This window comes from Salmo salar, chromosome ssa19 (genome assembly GCF_905237065.1).
Source record: "Salmo salar chromosome ssa19, Ssal_v3.1, whole genome shotgun sequence".
Lineage (NCBI taxonomy): Eukaryota > Metazoa > Chordata > Actinopteri > Salmoniformes > Salmonidae > Salmo > Salmo salar.
In genome coordinates this window covers 73446037-73463722 of record NC_059460.1, presented here as the reverse complement: position 1 = coordinate 73463722, position 17686 = coordinate 73446037, and the positions used below count along the sequence as shown (strand labels likewise).

General features: G+C 39.2%; 1 protein-coding gene across 18 annotated transcripts in view; it reads right to left on the bottom strand.

Moving 5' to 3' along the window:
* Positions 1-10738, bottom strand: part of LOC106579599 (histone-lysine N-methyltransferase 2C) — a 373485-nt gene extending 362747 nt beyond the window's left edge. For 15 of the 18 annotated variants that reach the window (XM_014159658.2, XM_014159662.2, XM_014159661.2 and 12 more), the window contains exon 1: positions 9855-10737. The gene's annotated coding sequence lies outside the window, so the exon portion shown is untranslated. Of the gene's footprint in view, positions 1-9854 lie in introns of all 18 variants that reach the window. The other 3 variants (XM_045702710.1, XM_014159676.2, XM_045702708.1) reach the window with 2 other exon arrangements.
* Positions 10739-17686: the final 6948 nt, after the last annotated feature.

Here is a 17686-nt window from a genome sequence, read left to right as displayed (position 1 = left end):
AACACATTTCTTAAGACTCATTCTGGGGTGTATTCAGGAAGGTGAAACAATTTTAGGAACAATGCAAACATAAACGTAATGAAGTTAACTATTTTGAATTACTAACCAGAATCCCTATTCTACACTATAGGCCTACCGTTCTACCTCAACGTTCTGTATGTTGCACTCTTAAAACAGGCCCCTAAAACTTCACATTTCTTCTTACTGAATGCAGAAAAGGTTGCACAAGGAAGCATTAGTAGGAGGGGCCTGCAAGCAGCAAAGTGGGTGCTGACAGTTCTCTCAGCTAATTTAACAAGCACGACCATCACTGACACCACCGCTTGCATTCTGCTCTTGAAACGATAGCTTTTCAGAGTGGAAGACCAGTGTGCACATTTTAAAACTCAAGGCTTTTCCGAATGTAATTTTGTCTTTCAAAGACTTGCTGGAAACCACTGCATAGCCTACATTTAAGTTACCAATTTGACACCCTAAGGATGACACTTTGCCAACTTCAACGTTAAGGGTAGCTACCAAGCAATTATCTTCAGAATATGCCTATTCACAGATAATTCTGAGTCATTTCCATGTAAAAGGACACGTGAACAACATGTTAAGTTCATAGAAGCATGTCAAATTGGATGTCAAATAAAAGCTAAGAGTATATATATTTTAGAAATTAAGGCACATTCACATTTTACAGCAATTATCCATACAAAAAAAAAATAGGAATAAGCAAATGCTTTGATTTCTGGTTACAATTATGGAAAAGAAGAACATCTACCACAAAAAGTCTAAAAGTATTAGAAATATATCAAAACAATAATTAAGTAAAGAATCCTGCCAACTATCAACAACTGTTCTGCCTTTTGTAAGTTTAAGAAACATTGTCTTGTGTCTTGACATTCAGTTGCCAAAAACCCACATATCTTTAAGATATTTTCTAAGTTCTCTACCTCATGAAAGGAGAATAATGAATGCTCACAGAAGTAACAAGGTAGACCAATCAATTAGTGTTATTACTGATATCAATTTAGTAAAAAAAATAAAAAAATAAAAATTGGTAACTGAATTTCTGCAATTGAATTGGCTACAATGGGAAATCAGTCCCAAACCAGCAGTGGTATCTAGAGAAGTGGGTATATTCTAAATTGCCCCCAAGAAAATCCAGAACGACCAGCTCGGAGAAGGAAAGGCACCATGTGAAAATTATAAGAAACAGTGACATACACTCTGAATGACCTAACATTATAAATCCCATATTGGACTTTCAGTCAGGCCAACTATTGAAACAGATAAATGAGGCTGACAACTGAGTCAGACATTTTTGGCAGATTTTTCCCTTTTTATTCCGATTATTCAGATTTATGCTGTCAAAGTCACTTTTGAATAGAAAAACAACATTGGATGTTCTAAGTTCATAATGCATAAACCACATCAGCAGAACACTTGAGGTCTGGGAAAACTAACACACTTAGATTTTTTGGTGTAGTTACCCTTTAATTCAAGTGCACAGGCACCTACCATTGTTTTTTGGTTAGCAGTGTTTCAATAGTGCACATGAGATGGAGTTTGCAAAACAAATGGCCACTGGCTTGATGCAAATAATGATATCATTCTGCCAGGTAGCCATAGTTGACTTTGTAGCTAGTTAACATTTAATAAAGAAGGTTTTTGGGAAAGCCTTTCCAGAAGACGAAGACTGTTAGGCCTATCATTAGCATAGCATCATTATGTTTTCTGTTCCTTAATTGTTTGAAACCTGGAAGTTTTACTTCATATGAGGCATAGCTTACTTTGCTTCAAAGTAGCCTATAGCCAAAATCCCACCACAGAAACACGGAGGCAATTATTTTATAAAGACTTCCTTATGTGTTCTCCGGTTCTATTGGTTTTCTTTCAACTTGCTTTCATTGTCTAGCAGCCAAAAGCATTATCCTAGCCATATTAGCAACCCATTATAGTTGTTGCATCTTTAGATCTCACCTCTTTCTAAGGATATTTCCATCTCTGTCCATGAAACTGCTCGCATGTACAGTGTGCATTTTAAAACAGTGTTTTCCCACAATCGCCCATAGGCCTACCCCCATGTGCACATTGCTGCAACTAAAATGTGAAGAAATAATTAAGGTTCATACACATTTAGAAATATTGAATTTCATGACTTTTAACCAAATGTCCATTACCAACAATTGGCGGCATCTCTATGTACCTGGGTTACTGTTAGTGTGCGTAACCTGATTAGGGTGTGCACCCACGGTGCTCAGGATGACAGATATCCCATTTAGATTATGGTAAATCATAAACAGAACATGCAAGTCGAGGATGCAACAATGTGCGGTCCTTCTTACCTAATTCTGATGTTAGAATAACTGTCCACATTTACTTTCTCAACCAACATGATGAGTAACAAATAGAAAATAATTGGCTCCACAGATATGGTCTGATTTTGGTAAGACATGCCTCATAATATACTGTAAACCATTCACCTTTCAAACAATTAAGTATAGGTTTTCAAAATGCATACTGCCTCCAGTTCATTGCAAAGTGATGTGTGACGCACTGATGAAGCCTGGATTCCGTTGCCAATGCATTTGCTGTTTGAGATGCTATAAACAGCAGCTCTAGAGCTTTGACAGATTTTCCAAAGGCTCTGTTTCTGTATGCTGTACCCGTGTGATAAATAAGATGCATAACGAATATACTGTACACAAGTGCCAATTTAATGCCACTAAATTATGCAAATTAACCTGTAGACTGATAAGCATGACCAGTCAAATGTATTTCAAACAATAGGCTAAAAAGCATTATTTTGCATTGGAATTTTCTCTTCTTGTTTGTCCAGCGCCAATTTTATTTTGGCGGTTTCTCTAAAAAAAAAAATCTGCCAAAAGCTACCTATTACCAGCTAACTGAAACCCTGCTATGTACGTATAAAAAAAAACCAAAAAAAAAACAAGTATGAATAATGTAATATTGACTCGAGGAGGCTGCTCTTTGATCCCATCTCCTGTCATTGTGCAAGGCTCTTAACCACCTCCCCAAAGTAGAATACCTGTTAGGCAACTATATAAAAACAAGTTCTGGGTGTATAGGCATTTGATCAAGCCCTGCTCAAAATACATCAGAGCCAGTTTATCGAGTTCCGATTGAGCAGCTATTTTCTAAAATGTGGTATGTGAGAGGGGGACTGGAATAAAAGCCTGCACACCCATAAACTATACTGGAAGATGGTTGACCACCCTTGATGTATAACATTTCAACCAAATAAGTTATGCTAACTAGCAAGCTAGCTAGCACACAGTGTCGATAACTATCAAGCTAGCTAGCACAACAGACATGACGCTAGGACAACACTGTGTGCTAGCTAGCTTGATCGTTATCAACACTGTAAGGCGTGGACAACCGGTAGACAGTGTCCTTTGCCTCCGCCTGTCGGGCACGGTTCTCTCCTGTAAACAGCAGGTGGGGGCGACAGTGTCCTAGGTAGCAAGCTAACACATGGTGTTGCTAACTAGCTAGCACACTGTGTCTCAACCAGCCTCCCGCCTGCTGTGCTAGCGGGAGGCGGGGGCGACCAGTAGACAGTGTCCTTTTCCCCCGTCTTTCTGGCAATGTTTTCCCGCAGTTCTGTTAACGACGGTGAGGGCAGGTGGGAGAAAAGGACAATGTCTACCGCTAGCTAACAAGGACTATGGTAGGCGGGGGCGAAAAAAATGTATTTCCCATTTGACCCACATTGGTGTCACAAGGATGAAGATGTTGTGCTTGAAATGGGGAGATCCAATGTCTCATACATTGGATTCCTAAAATCAAGAGGAAGTATCTACAAAACAAGTTGAAGCCACATAATCCAAAATAATATATTTGATGTTGCCTTTATTTTGGATTATGTGGCTTCAACTTGTTTTGCAGATACTTCCTCTTGATTTTAGGAATCCAATGTATGAGACATTGGATATAGAGATATATATATATATATAAGCGTTAAAAGACATGTCCTCACTGTCAACTGCGTTTATTTTCAGTGAACTTAACATGTATAAATATTTGTATGAACATAAGATTCAACAACTGAGACATAAACCGAACAAGTTCCACAGACATGTGATATATATATATATGATATATATATATATATATATATATATAGAGATAGAGAGAGAGAGAGAGAGATAGAGAGAGATAGAGAGAGATAGAGAGAGATAGAGAGAGATAGAGAGAGATAGAGAGAGATAGAGAGAGATAGAGAGAGATAGAGAGAGATAGAGAGAGAGATAGATCTATTTTTTTTTTTTTTTTATTATTATTATTTTTAAATAAACATTCTGATCTGTTCCATCAGCCTCATTTATTGATATGGCATATACCTCCACTAGACTACTTTGATAAGCATTGTGGGGATTAAGTGAGTATACATAATGCCCAATGAAAAATAAGTGGGTATACAAACGCATACCCCTCCACCACTGCAAACCAGTTGGGTTTACACGATTGGACAGCACAGTACACAGTAGAGCACATATATACAGTTGAAGTCGGAAGTTTACGTACATTTAGGTTTGAGTCATTAAACCTGTTTTTCAACCACTCTACAAATGTCAAAGATAATTCTTAGGTGGTAATAAACATCTTCAGAACTGCCATAGTGTAGGGGAAATATCAAACTAATTTATGAAATAGGAACAAATATATAGAAAATGTGTATTTGTTTCTGTAGACCATTGTAGGCCATGCAGTATGCAAAATGATACAATATAGAAATGCATTTGGTCTTCAGACAAGTACACTCAAAGAAACACGTACAGTTGAAGTCGGACGTTTACATACATTTAGGTTGGAGTCATTAACTTCTCTAAGGTAGGGGGCAGTATTTTCACGGCCGGATGAAAACCCAAATTAAAAACGGCCTACTAATCGAGCCCAGGAACATGCATATTATTAGTAGATTTGGATAGAAAACACTCTGAAGTTTCTAAAACTGTCTGAGTGATGTCTGTGAGTATAACAGAACTCATATGGTAGGCAAAATCCAGAGAAAAATCTAAGCAGGAAGTGAGAATTCTGGTGCTTGTAGTCCTTTCAAGTCATTGCCAATCGAACACACGGTGAGTTAGGGTTCATTTTGCACTTCCTTCCACTAGATGTCAACAGTCTTTAGAAAGTTGTTTGAAGCGTCTACGATGAACAGAGACCGAATGAGAAGCCTGGGAAGTTTGTCACCCAGAGAATGACATCACTTCTTGGAGCGCGTTCATGAGGATGGATCCCTCCCATTCCAAAACCTTTTTCAAGACACAGGAACCATCCGGTTGAAATATTACTGAATCTTCACGTTCTGAAGGCCCTAAAGATTGATGTTTTACAACGTTTGAACGAACGTAAATACAACTTTTTTTTAAACATTTTGGAGCGACATCGTCCGCGCGCTTTCTACATTTGGAGTAGCTTACTGAACGCGCGAACAACAAGGAGTTATTTGGACATAAATTACGGACTTTATCGAACAAAACAACATTTGTTGTGGACCTGGGATTCCTGGAAGTGCCTTCTGATGAAGATCAAAGGTAAGGGAATATTTCTAATGCAAATTATGATTTTAGATGACTCCAAGATGGCGGCTATTTGTATAGCCTAGTGTATTTTTCTGAGCACAGTACTCAGATTATTGCAAAGAGTGCTTTCCTCGTGGAGCTTTTTTGAAATCTTTCATAGCGTTTGCTTAAAGGAGATGTTCATCTATAATTCTTTGAATGACAGTTTAATTTTGTATTAACGTTTATGACAAGTATTTTTGTAAATTGTGGCGCTGATTCACCGGCAGTATTTGAGGGAAAATATTTTCTGAACGTCACGCGCCGATGTAAAATGCTGTTTTTAGATATAAATATGAACTTTATCGAACAAAAAAATGCATGTATTGTATAACACAATGTCCTAGGAGTGTCATCTGATGAAGATCGTCAAAGGTTAGTGCTTCATTTAGCTGTGTTTTGGGTATTTGTGATGCATGCTAGTTGCTTAGAAAATGACTGTGTGGTTATTGTGTCGATGTACTCTCCTAACATAATCTAATGTTTTGCTTTCGCTGTAAAGCCTTTTGGAAATCGGACAACGTGGTTCGATTCAGGAGAAGTGTATCTTTAAAATGGTGTAACATAGTCCTATGTTTGAGAACTTTGAATTATGACATTTTGTGGTTTTAAATTTGGCGCTCTGATTTCTCACTGGCTGTTGAATAGGCTGGGACGATTTCGTCCCACCTTCCCTAGAGAGGTTAAAAAAATAGTTTTTCAACCACTCCACAAATTTCTTGTTAACAAACTATAGGTTTGGCAAGTCAGTTAGGACATCTACTTTGTGCATGACAAGTAATTTTTCCAACAATTGTTTAGAGACAGATTATTTCACTTATAATTCACTGTATCACAATTCCAGTGGGTCAGATGTTTACATACACTAAGTTGACTATGCCTTTTAACAGCTTGGACAATTCATGGCTTAAAAGCTTCTGATAGGCTAGTTGACATAATTTGAGTCAATTGGAGGTGTACCTGTGGATTTTTTTCAATGCCTACCTTCAAACTCATTGCCTCTTTGCTTGACATCATGGAAAAATCAAAAGAAAAATCGGCCAAGACCTCAGAAAAAAAAAAGTTGTAGACCTCCACAAGTCTGGTTCATCCTTGGGAGCAATTTCCAAACGCCTGAAGGTACCACATTTATCTGTACAAACAATAGTACGCAAGTATAAACACCATGGGACAATGCAGCCGTCATACCGCTCAGGAAAGAGACGTGTTCCGTCTCCTAGAGATGAACGTACGTTGGTGCGAAAAAAAAAGTGCAAATCCATCCCAGAACAACAGCAAAGGACCTTGTGAAGATGCTGGAGGAAACAGGTACATCCACAATAAAACGAGTCCTATATCGACATAACCTGAAAGGCCGCTCAGCAAGGAAGAAGCCACTGCTCCAAAACCGTCATAAAAAAGCCAGACTACGGTTTGCAACTGCACATGGGGACAAAGATCGTACTTTTTGGAGAAATGTCCTCTGGTCTGAGGAAACAAAAAACTGTTTGGCCATAATGACCATCGTTATGTTTGGAGGAAAAAGGGGGATGCTTGCAAGCCAAAGAACACCATCCCAACCTGCAGCATCATGTTGTGGGGAGGGCCTGGTGCACTTCACAAAATAGATGGCATCATGAGGGAGGAAAATTATGTGGATATATTGAAGCAACATCTCAAGAGAGCAGTCAGGAAGTTAAAGCTTGGTCGCAAATGGGTCTTCCAAATGAACAATGACCCCAAGCATACCTCCAAAGTTGTGGAAAAATGGCTTAAAAACAACAAAGTCAAGGTATTGGAGTGGCCATCACAAAGCCCTGACCTCAATCCCATTGAAACATTTTGGGCAGAACTGAAAAAGCGTGTGCGAGCAAGGAGGCCCACAAACCTGACTCAGTTACACCAGCTCTGTCAGGAGGAATGGGCCAAAAGTCACCCAACTTATTGTGGGAACCTTGTGGAAGGCTACCCAAAACATTTGACCCAAGTTAAACAATTTAAAAGGCAATGCTAATAAATACTAATTGAGTGTATGTAAACTTCTGACCAACTGGGAATGTGATGAAAGAAATAAAAGCTGAAATAAATCACTCTACTATTATTCTGACATTTCACATTCTTAAAATAAAGTGGTGATCCTAACTGACATAAGACAGGGAATTTTTACTAGGATTAAATGTCAGGAATTGTGAAAAACTGAGTTTAAATGTATTTGGCTAAGCTGTATGTAAACTTCCGACTTCAACTGTAGGTTAAGCACATTAAAGAAAAGTAGAGTACAGTAGAGCACAATAGAGTTGAGTACACTAATGTACTGAACTACTGTTCTGTGTTGTACTCCACTGAGCTCTACTGTGCTGTACTTTGAGGTCAAAACTTGTTAAACATAGACGTCTATGGTTCAGATTTGGTCCAGGACGGACCAACCAAATTTGGTCTGGTTTTGGGGGCAGAGCTCAATAAAATATTAGCCAGTGTGTAGAATAATACCCAAATATGCAAAGGAGGATATTGCATATTTATACCTATTTAGGATACATCACCATGAAGAGAATGACATTCATATCCCTAATTATGCATTTCTCTGTAGTAGAGAACAGGGACCCATGATGAAATTCTGTTTCCGGGTGTAAATCCACTTCACTTACTGTAGTTCAATAAAATAAATCAATTTTTTCCCCCAAAGTCAATGTGTCGTGTCATAGCTTGCACCCCATTCTTTCTGCAGACATCATTGAGTTGTTGCTAAAAACCAACACTTCAACTATGTAGCCCAATGGCTGTGCTTTAATGTGCAAGGTCTCCAAAACAAATATTAAACGTATTACAAGTGGGGTGGTGAGACCCATCCTTTGAGGGAGGATTGACTTTTTTGGCAACACTCATCTTCGCTAGGTTCTTTGTAAGCACTACAGGACCATGACATGTTTCAGACTGATGGAGATGAATTGAGCCATTCTATGTCCTATATTCAAGGATCCACTCATTCTTTCACAAGATTTATGAAAGCGTCAGGGTCAGTTTCCCAAATACAGATTAAGCCTAGTCTCAATTGAAACAACTTTTTAGTCCAGGTCTAGGCTTAATCTAAATCCAATAAAACATTTCTCAGCATTCCTGAAACAGTAGCCATAAACTCTGTCTACATTCACACATGACGTTAACATGTCCAAACCAGACATCTAACATTTGAATGACAACGGCATCGCACCTGGAACACTGACAACACTGTTCTGAAGATTCAAAGTGACGACTGATGTTCTCAACTACCACTTCTCCAATAAATCAAAGATTCCTGCCATGTTTTCCTTGACAACGTCCTCCACTTCTGACACGGTCATCGGCCTCTCTTTCTGCACTTCCCTCCACTCATACCCGCCTACAGCATTCAGTCTCAATCTTCATTCACTGAACAACATGATGCACATAGCTTCTCGTAACATTTTCCTGTCCTTGGCTCTTTAGCGTCTCACATAACGCTGTGGTCCAGCGACAAATATCCTTCAAAATTAAATTAGACATATAACAGCAACTGGATTCCTTGGTTGTCAATGGAAGGACCTGCAAGCAGTGTTGGCTTTAAAGTCACACCAAGAGTTGTGCATAGTTATTGAGGAAAGATACTGTAATTCATGGTTATAACAAAAACACTGAGCTCACCTCATGTCATACCAATAGCCATACAAAATGTGTGGTTCTCCAATTTAGGTCCTGGAGATCTAACGTTACTGGGTGATCAGGGATTTATTCCAGCCTGACCTGATTCAAATAGTCATCCTAACATGCATCTTCAGTCTGGGCCATAATTTGTAAAGTCAGATGTGTTACTGAAAGGGTGAATGAATGCCTGTACACCGAATATACTGGACTAGCGTTTGAGACCTCTGGTTTAAAACGTCCAGGCTCTGTGATCTGCTTATGTCAAAAACCATTTGTACAGTGCAAGAGTGGGCATTGGGGTTGAACGTATGTTGTTCAAAGCTCTGTAAACACACGCACACAAAATAAGTTTTTGACCGCATCATTAGTTGATAGTCATAACCCTGCCAAACACTGATATTGATTGCTTCTTCTTGCGTGAGTAGCCTAACCATAGCGTTAAAGTCTCATATTAAAAGTGAAATTAAGTTGAATTTAAGCAGTAAGAGGCCATATATTAACATCGACATAATAACAGAAACCGAGCGCTCTACACTACCGTGACATGAGTGGCCACACGGAAATCTTGAAGGTGGCTGGTTCTCGCTGCGCAAGAAACAAAACTATGAGTAAAATGTCGAGATATACATTACAACTTACCTTTTAAACCCTAGAAGTGTAGATGGATTTCCTTCATGACTTTTAAAGCCATATGAGAAATGTAATACTTTCCTTTATTATAAGTGGGGTGGGGAAGGGGGGGATCGTTGACTCGATCTTCCACCAATTCAAAAATATGGGGAAACGACCGGTGCAATTTCGGCGCCTCAAAACCATACATGAACTGATATATTCCTTTATGTATTCTTCGGTTCTTGGCTTATAAAAGTACGACAACCAGTTAACATTAACGTTTCTACTCTCCTTTCGACCACCAAGATTCACTTTCCACTGGAAAACGCATCAAAATGATATTATACATCCCAATCGCTTCTTGAATTCTTCACAGTAAAATGATTGCAATACTGATACATCCACAACTTGTAAATTCCCACAAAAGGTTTGTTAAAGCTTTAAAACTATCGAGAGAAAAGAAAACGCTTACGGAATTGATGCAATTCTTTTTTTTTCCTTTCCAGCTTCCAGCCAACTTAAACCAGTATTAAATCCAACAAGAAACTTTCTTCAAATATTTCATATGGATTATGTTTGACATCATTTCTTCCGTTGGAACATTCCTGTTAGAATACAGAAAATTAAGTTTTCTTCTGAAAATGTGAAATTTAAAGTTGAAGCATTTACTCCATCATGGTGGCCATGTTTAGGAGAGACCTAAGCACTGCCTGTCAACGTTAGGCGCGGAAATAGGTCCAATTAAATGTTAAATTACACGTATTAGATAAAATAATGGTCCAGGAGGAATAAACCATTTATAAAAAATGAGCTTATGCAAAGGCACAAATACAAATATATGTAAATTGCAGCGTTTTGGGTCAGATCGCGTAATACATGTTATGAAAAAAAGTCTCACTGACCCTGCGGAGTGATACATTGGAGCACTATCCAGGTAAAGAGACTTCTCAGTCATCAGCCAAGAACTCTCAAAACATGGATCTGGAGTTTTTAAGTAGAGTGGATGGGATTCTGTTCGCGTGGCCATGCATTCTCTCTGTTTTGATTTAATATCTGCTAGTTTTATTAAAGAGAGTACAGTGGCAACATACATATTCTTTTGTGATTAGTTATTATGGTTGCAAATACGTTTTTTTAAAAATGGTTTTATTTCTGTTGCTACAAAAGTCCTTATTCTCAGAATTATCACATTGTGTAATATATTATAATTGGTTATTATTGGTATATATTGTTAAAATAAATAAAATAACAATATAAAAATACAAAACATAAGACTATTCTACTAGCTGGCAGAAGTGCATAACATAATGAATTGCATTTTGCCTTACGCTGCATGAAATTATTAGGGTAATTGTGGGAGTTCTAAAAGAGTTATGAATTGTGTACTTTGCAAAACATTTTATGAGTTGATTATTAAACATTAAGGTATCAAACACACTTAAAGCACATCCTAATGCATCCATTTCTTTTTTGTCAAAGGAGTTACAAATTACATTTAATCACCAGGCATCAACTTCCTTGAGGGGACAAATAAGACACCCATATATTCACTTACATCCGCCTATCATAGTGTTACTTTATCTATTGATTCTGCTCAGCTCTTTTCTTTAGATTTCTTTTTCTCATTGATCAGTGGGATGCACTCTGAGGGTCAAGGAGGGGATGGAGGAAGTCCAGACTGGTCCAGGTGCAGGAGGAAATGAGCTTCATGGGTTGAAAGAGGCTCCACTGTCTCATAGGACAGTGCTTCACTGATTCACTGAGTGCTCAGACCTCACTTATATCCTCCTCTTGTGTCCTTAGTTCTGTGTGCATTTGTGTCAATGAAAGTGTGCTTCTTCTCTGCCGTGAAGTGTTTTGATTGGTGATAGGACTCGTATAAATATAGTCTGCACTATGTTTCCCTACCCACCATCAGTACACTAAGCCATCACTGTATACGTATATGACAATTATGTTTGATTTAAAAAATAATCTATGAATAACCTTCCCCAAAATGCATCCAGTATATATCCACATCCATATAATAGACTGGAGTCGTTCTGATGGATGACACATGGATACAGTTAGACGATATCCCTCTTCACTCATATGGTATACCACAATAACACACTGTGCTTTTGTTGCAATTATACAGCCTAGATCAAGCTAAAGGTTCATTCAAATGTTACCTTTTGTCATCCCAAATCATTTCTAATTAATTCAAGGAGGTCTTATTTTGAGACAATATGGGATTCATTTTGAATTGCTAATGCAAGGCCTTTCTCTTTCAAGCTCAATTGTATATACCTTGAAAGGGAGTGTACCATTCTCTTCCCTGTCATATTATGCAATCCTAATGGAGCCCCCTCTCCCTATTCAACCCAAGCCCTTTGAAACTTGAGAATTCAAAATAACAAAATAATAATAATTGATTTTGCACCAATCTATATAATTGGTCTGAATTAGCCCTTCATTTTCTCACTTTCTGCAGTGGTTTAACATTGAGAGACTTGGACAATACATTTACAAATGACTCCAGCTGGAGGTCTCCTGCTGAAGCAACCCGCGGCTACCACTGACTCACACCCGCAACATAGCCTAGCTTAGGCAGTGGCAAGTAGAAAATACAGATTCTATCCCCTATGTATCCTCTTTTACTCTAATATTTGATTATACAACATGACTGCAGTGAGGTTTTATTCATAAACCTCTAACACCATGGTAACTTAGCAATTTTTTTTCAACCGGACAATAATTATGGAGATGGAATGGATCGACAAATGCATGCCGCATACGAGACTAGTTAAGACCATTCACTCTGGATTTCATGGAGTTAGGTTAAATGGCAACTTCCATTATGTTTTACCTTACAGTATATTTCCACATTTCTCAAAGCTTAAATACAACACACACACACACACACACACACACACACACACACACACACACACACACACACACACACACACACACACACACACACACACACACACACACACACATACACATCTGTTTAACACCTAAACACATAGTGAAATAACGAACTAAGAATCATTGGTCTCATGTCTTCTAATTAGGGATATGTTGTTGAACACTGCTTCTTCACCCCAGGCTTGGACTACTAAATGGTATCATTCAGAGCCATAAGCCCTCCCCAGGCATCAAGTCTTTTGCTAACTGCTGAAGAACACAAAGAAAAAATCAACAACAATAAACAAATCAATTAAGAGGAACTGTCTTTCGTTTGTGCTGCTTGGCATCCATTTGGTTTTCTGGGCCAAAGTTAACCTCTCTTTCGTATCGTCTGAGATTCCCAAAGATTGGAAAGCTGCCGCGGTCATCCCCTCTTCAAAGGGGGTGACACTCTAGACCCAAACTGCTACAGACCTATATCTATTCTACCCTGTCTTTCTAAGGTTTTCGAAAGCCAAGTTAACAAACAGATTACCGACCATTTCCAATCACACCGTACCTTCTCCGCTATGCAATCTAGTTTCAGAGCTGGTCAAGGGTGCACCTCAGCCACGCTCAAGGTCCTAAACGACATCATAACCGCCATCGATAAGACACATTACTGTGCAGCCATATTCATCGACCTGGCCAAGGCTTTCGACTCTGTCAATCACCACATTCTTATTGGCAGACTCGACAGCCTTGGTTTCTCAAATGATTGCCTCGCCTGGTTTACCAACTACTTCTCTGATAGAGTTCAGTGTGTCAAATCGGAGGGCCTGTTGTCCGGACCTCTGGCAGTCTCTATGGGTGTGCCACAGGGTTCAATTCTCGGGCCGACTCTCTTCTCTGTATACATCAATGATGTTGCTCTTGCTGCTGGTGATTCTCTGATCCACCTCTACGCAGACGACACCATTCTGTATACTTCTGGCCCCCCTTTGGACACTGTGTTAACTAACCTCCAGACGAGCTTCAATGCCATACAACTCACCTTCCGTGGCCTCCAACTGCTCTTAAACACAAGTAAAACCAAATGCATGCTATTCAATCGATCACTGCCTGCACCTGCTCGCCCGTCCAGCATCACTACTCTGGACGGCTCTGACTTAGAATACGTGGACAACTACAAATACCTGGGTGTCTGGTTAGACTGTAAACTCTCCTTCCAGACTCACATTAAGCATCTCCAATCCAAAATTAAATCTACAATCGGCTTCCTATATCGCAACAAAGCATCCTTCACTCATGCTGCCAAACATACCCTTGTAAAACTGACCATCCTACCGATCCTCGACTTCGGTGATGTCATCTATAAAATAGCCTCCAACACTCTACTCAACAAACTGGATGCAGTCTATCACAGTGCCATCCGTTTTGTCACCAAAGCCCCATACACTACCCACCATTGCGACCTGTACGCTCTCGTTGGTTGGCCCTCGCTTCATACTCGTCGCCAAACCCACTGGCTACAGGTTATCTACAAGTCTCTGCTAGGTAAAGCCCCGCCTTATCTCAGCTCACTGGTCACCATAGCAGCACCCACCCGTAGCACGCGCTCCAGCAGGTATATCTCACTGGTCACCCCAAAAGTCAATTCCTCCTTTGGTCGTCTTTCCTTCCAGTTCTCTGCTGCCAATGACTGGAACGAACTGCAAAAATCTCTGAAGCTGGAGACTCATATCTCCCTCACTAGCTTTAAGCACCAGCTGTCAGAGCAGCTCACAGATCACTGCACCTGTACATAATCTATCTACCTACCTCATCCCCATACTGTATTTATTCATTTCTCTTGCTCCTTTGCACCCCAGTATCTCTACTTGCACATTCATCTTCTGCACATCTACTATTCCAGTGTTTAATTGCTATATTGTAATTACTTCGCCACCATGGCCTATTTATTGCCTGCTTTCAGATTCCCGGCTCAGACAACCACAGAGCTGCTACTGAGCGCCAGCGTGGACCGCCACTAGGGAGCGATGCTGTGAAATGGACTTATGATTCCCCACACTCACTGTATATAGACTTTTTGTTTTCTTTTGTTCTACTGTATTATTGACTGTATGTTTTGTTTATTCCATGTGTAACTCTGTGTTGTTGTATATGTTGAATTGCTATGCTTTATCTTGGCCAGGTCGCAGTTGTAAATGAGAACTTGTTCTCAACTAGCCTACCTGGTTAAATAAAGGTGAAATAAATATAAATAAAAATAATGGCTGCTGTGCTGTCGTGGTCTTGAAGTCTGTCAGTTGAATGTGGGCAAGGGGACCCAGTTAAAATCAAAGTAAGCAAATTCATAATTCCTAATAAAATAATATTGAGCCTGTGTGGCATCATGTAACATGTATTACATTGATTGATAGTTTGTGCTGACAAAATTAAATCTAGGGTTTGAGCCATCCGGCCTCTGAGTGGGATGTTTTGAAATAGTATGGTTACTGGTGCTTCAGCAAGCTAGAATCAAGGTGATGCCTTTTCAGCCAAGATCAACACCTTGTGAATGTTGATTATGAAGGAGAGTATGGGTTATTATTGAATATCAAACATGACGGAGGATATAAACATGAATAATTGTATCCTCATGCTGAGAGGGACATTCAAATTGGTTTTGACTAGATGGGATGCAGATAATGTCAGAACTTCATAGCAGGTTAGAAGAATTAACGTAGCAGGTTAGAAGAATTAACATAGCAGGTTAGGAGAATTAACGAAGCAGGTTAGGAGAATTAACATAACAGGTTAGGAGAATTAACGTAGCAGGTTAGAAGAAAAAAGTAGCAGGTTAGGAGAATTAACATAGCAGGTTAGAAGAAAAAAGTAGCAGGTTAGGAGAATTAACATAGCAGGTTAGGAGAATTAACGTAGCAGGTTAGGAGAATTAACGTAGCAGGTTAGAAGAATTAACATAGCAGGTTAGGAGAATTAACGTAGCAGGTTAGAAGAATTAACATAGCAGGTTAGGATAATTAACGTAGCAGGTTAGGAGAATTAACATAGCAGGTTATTATAATTAACATAGTAAGTTGGGATAATTAACGTAGCAGGTTAGGGTAATTAATGTAGCAAGTTAGGCGAATTAGGTTAAGGTTAGGAAATGGGGTTAGGGTTAGCTAAAATGCAAAAAAATCTCCCAGACATGACTCGAACATGCAACTTTTGAGGTGACTTTGACATCAGCTGCATGCCTTTTAACCATGATCATTCAAGGTGATTGGCAGTGTATCTATAAGGCAGCCAATTCTGAAAAACAACAACACAATTGTGCCCTTGACCACACTTGCTTGTATAGAAAATCTACATTGCAACATCAAAAACGTTCAAATCCAACATTTTTGGCAGAGTAAGGGCGAGTCGGAGAGATGAGAATTTTGCTTTGCTCTTTCTATGATAGAAGAGAATTGATCTGAACATTTTTAAGAAAATAAGGAGCCTTAAGCCATATCGACCAGGAGCAAAGCTTAAAGAGAGAGCACAAAGAATACAATGTGAAATTACTTGGCAACTGCTGGGCGATCAGCACAGACTTGTACTGCCATGAGGCCATTGTGGTTAATGCTTATCGACTGAAACCAACTGCACACTCCAAATACAAAGGATGTCATCATTATAGGTGGGCTATTTATCCCGAACTGAGGACATCCAGAACTGAGGACACAATATAGTTTCCTCGGTTCTGGATGTCAGTTCATTCTAATGAGAAAAAATGTATATATTTAGAGATTTCACCTTTAATATTCATATTTCTTCTAACACTGTTGAGAATTTTAATTAAACAAGCCCAGCAGTCACTCAACAGAGGTCTGAAGTTGAATGTACCTTTCAAACACAGCACACAACAGATTTTCACAACTCATCTATGCAGCAATTTGTCCTAAAGTTGGATGGGTTGGGGGATACATACAGTATGTGCAACAGTCTATGCTGTCCTTGTGGGCTATTTAGTTAATACCCTGAGGGATAAATCACATGACATGGGACAATGGTGGACCAGAGTGAACAGCTGCTGGAGGGGTGGGTAATTTTACCAACTCCTCTTAGAGTAATAACAAACCATTCAGTGCCTAATTACTCAGTAAGGCTTGCCATATAGAACAGAGAGCCGTGAAACAATACAGGGATCCACAGGGAGGGAACAAAACCCTGCTATTTTGTACAGTACAGCTGGTCTCCGTCAATGAGCTACTAGGAGTCTGGGTTCCACAGGACGCGTGACTGATAGATAATTACTGTGTAATTAGTTGTGTTTCTCCAGGGCATCGCTATGGGATGCTGGCTGGGTGTCAAAAGTCAAAGGATAATTGGGTAGGGTGAGAGTAGTCCTGCTTGAACATGAAGACCCCATTTAAATAGTAGTGCTTGCCAGCTTGACCAAGCACTCCCCATATTACAAGCTAGGTAAGAACCTAGGAATTGATGAGGCTCAACAGTCCATTAAAATGTTTTAAACTATCACCCTAAAAATGTACTAGAATAGAGAATAAGGAAGTCCTACAGAGGGCGAGTTTGGTTTGACAGTTACCCCAGACTGTACATGAATCTGGATGACTGACCTACAGAGGCTCTGCTCCATCCACTCTACCCTTGAACTGTCTGTGAAATATACTCTACAAGAGTGTTAACAGATATACACACAGACATATTTGTACACACAATCTATTGATGGCTTATTTTGTAGAAAACTCTCTCTGTCTAACTGTCATATATCCTCTTTTCCAAAATACTTTAGACTAAAGAAGATCTCATTTATATGAAGAGTAATTTCACTTTTAGAGTCTACAGTATTCACACCCCACATTTTGTTGTGTTACAGTCTGAATTTAAAATGGAGCCAATTTAGAATTTTTGGTCACTGGCCTACACATAATATCCCATAATGTAAAAGTGGAATTATGTTTTTCTAAATTTTTACAAATTAATTAAAAAGG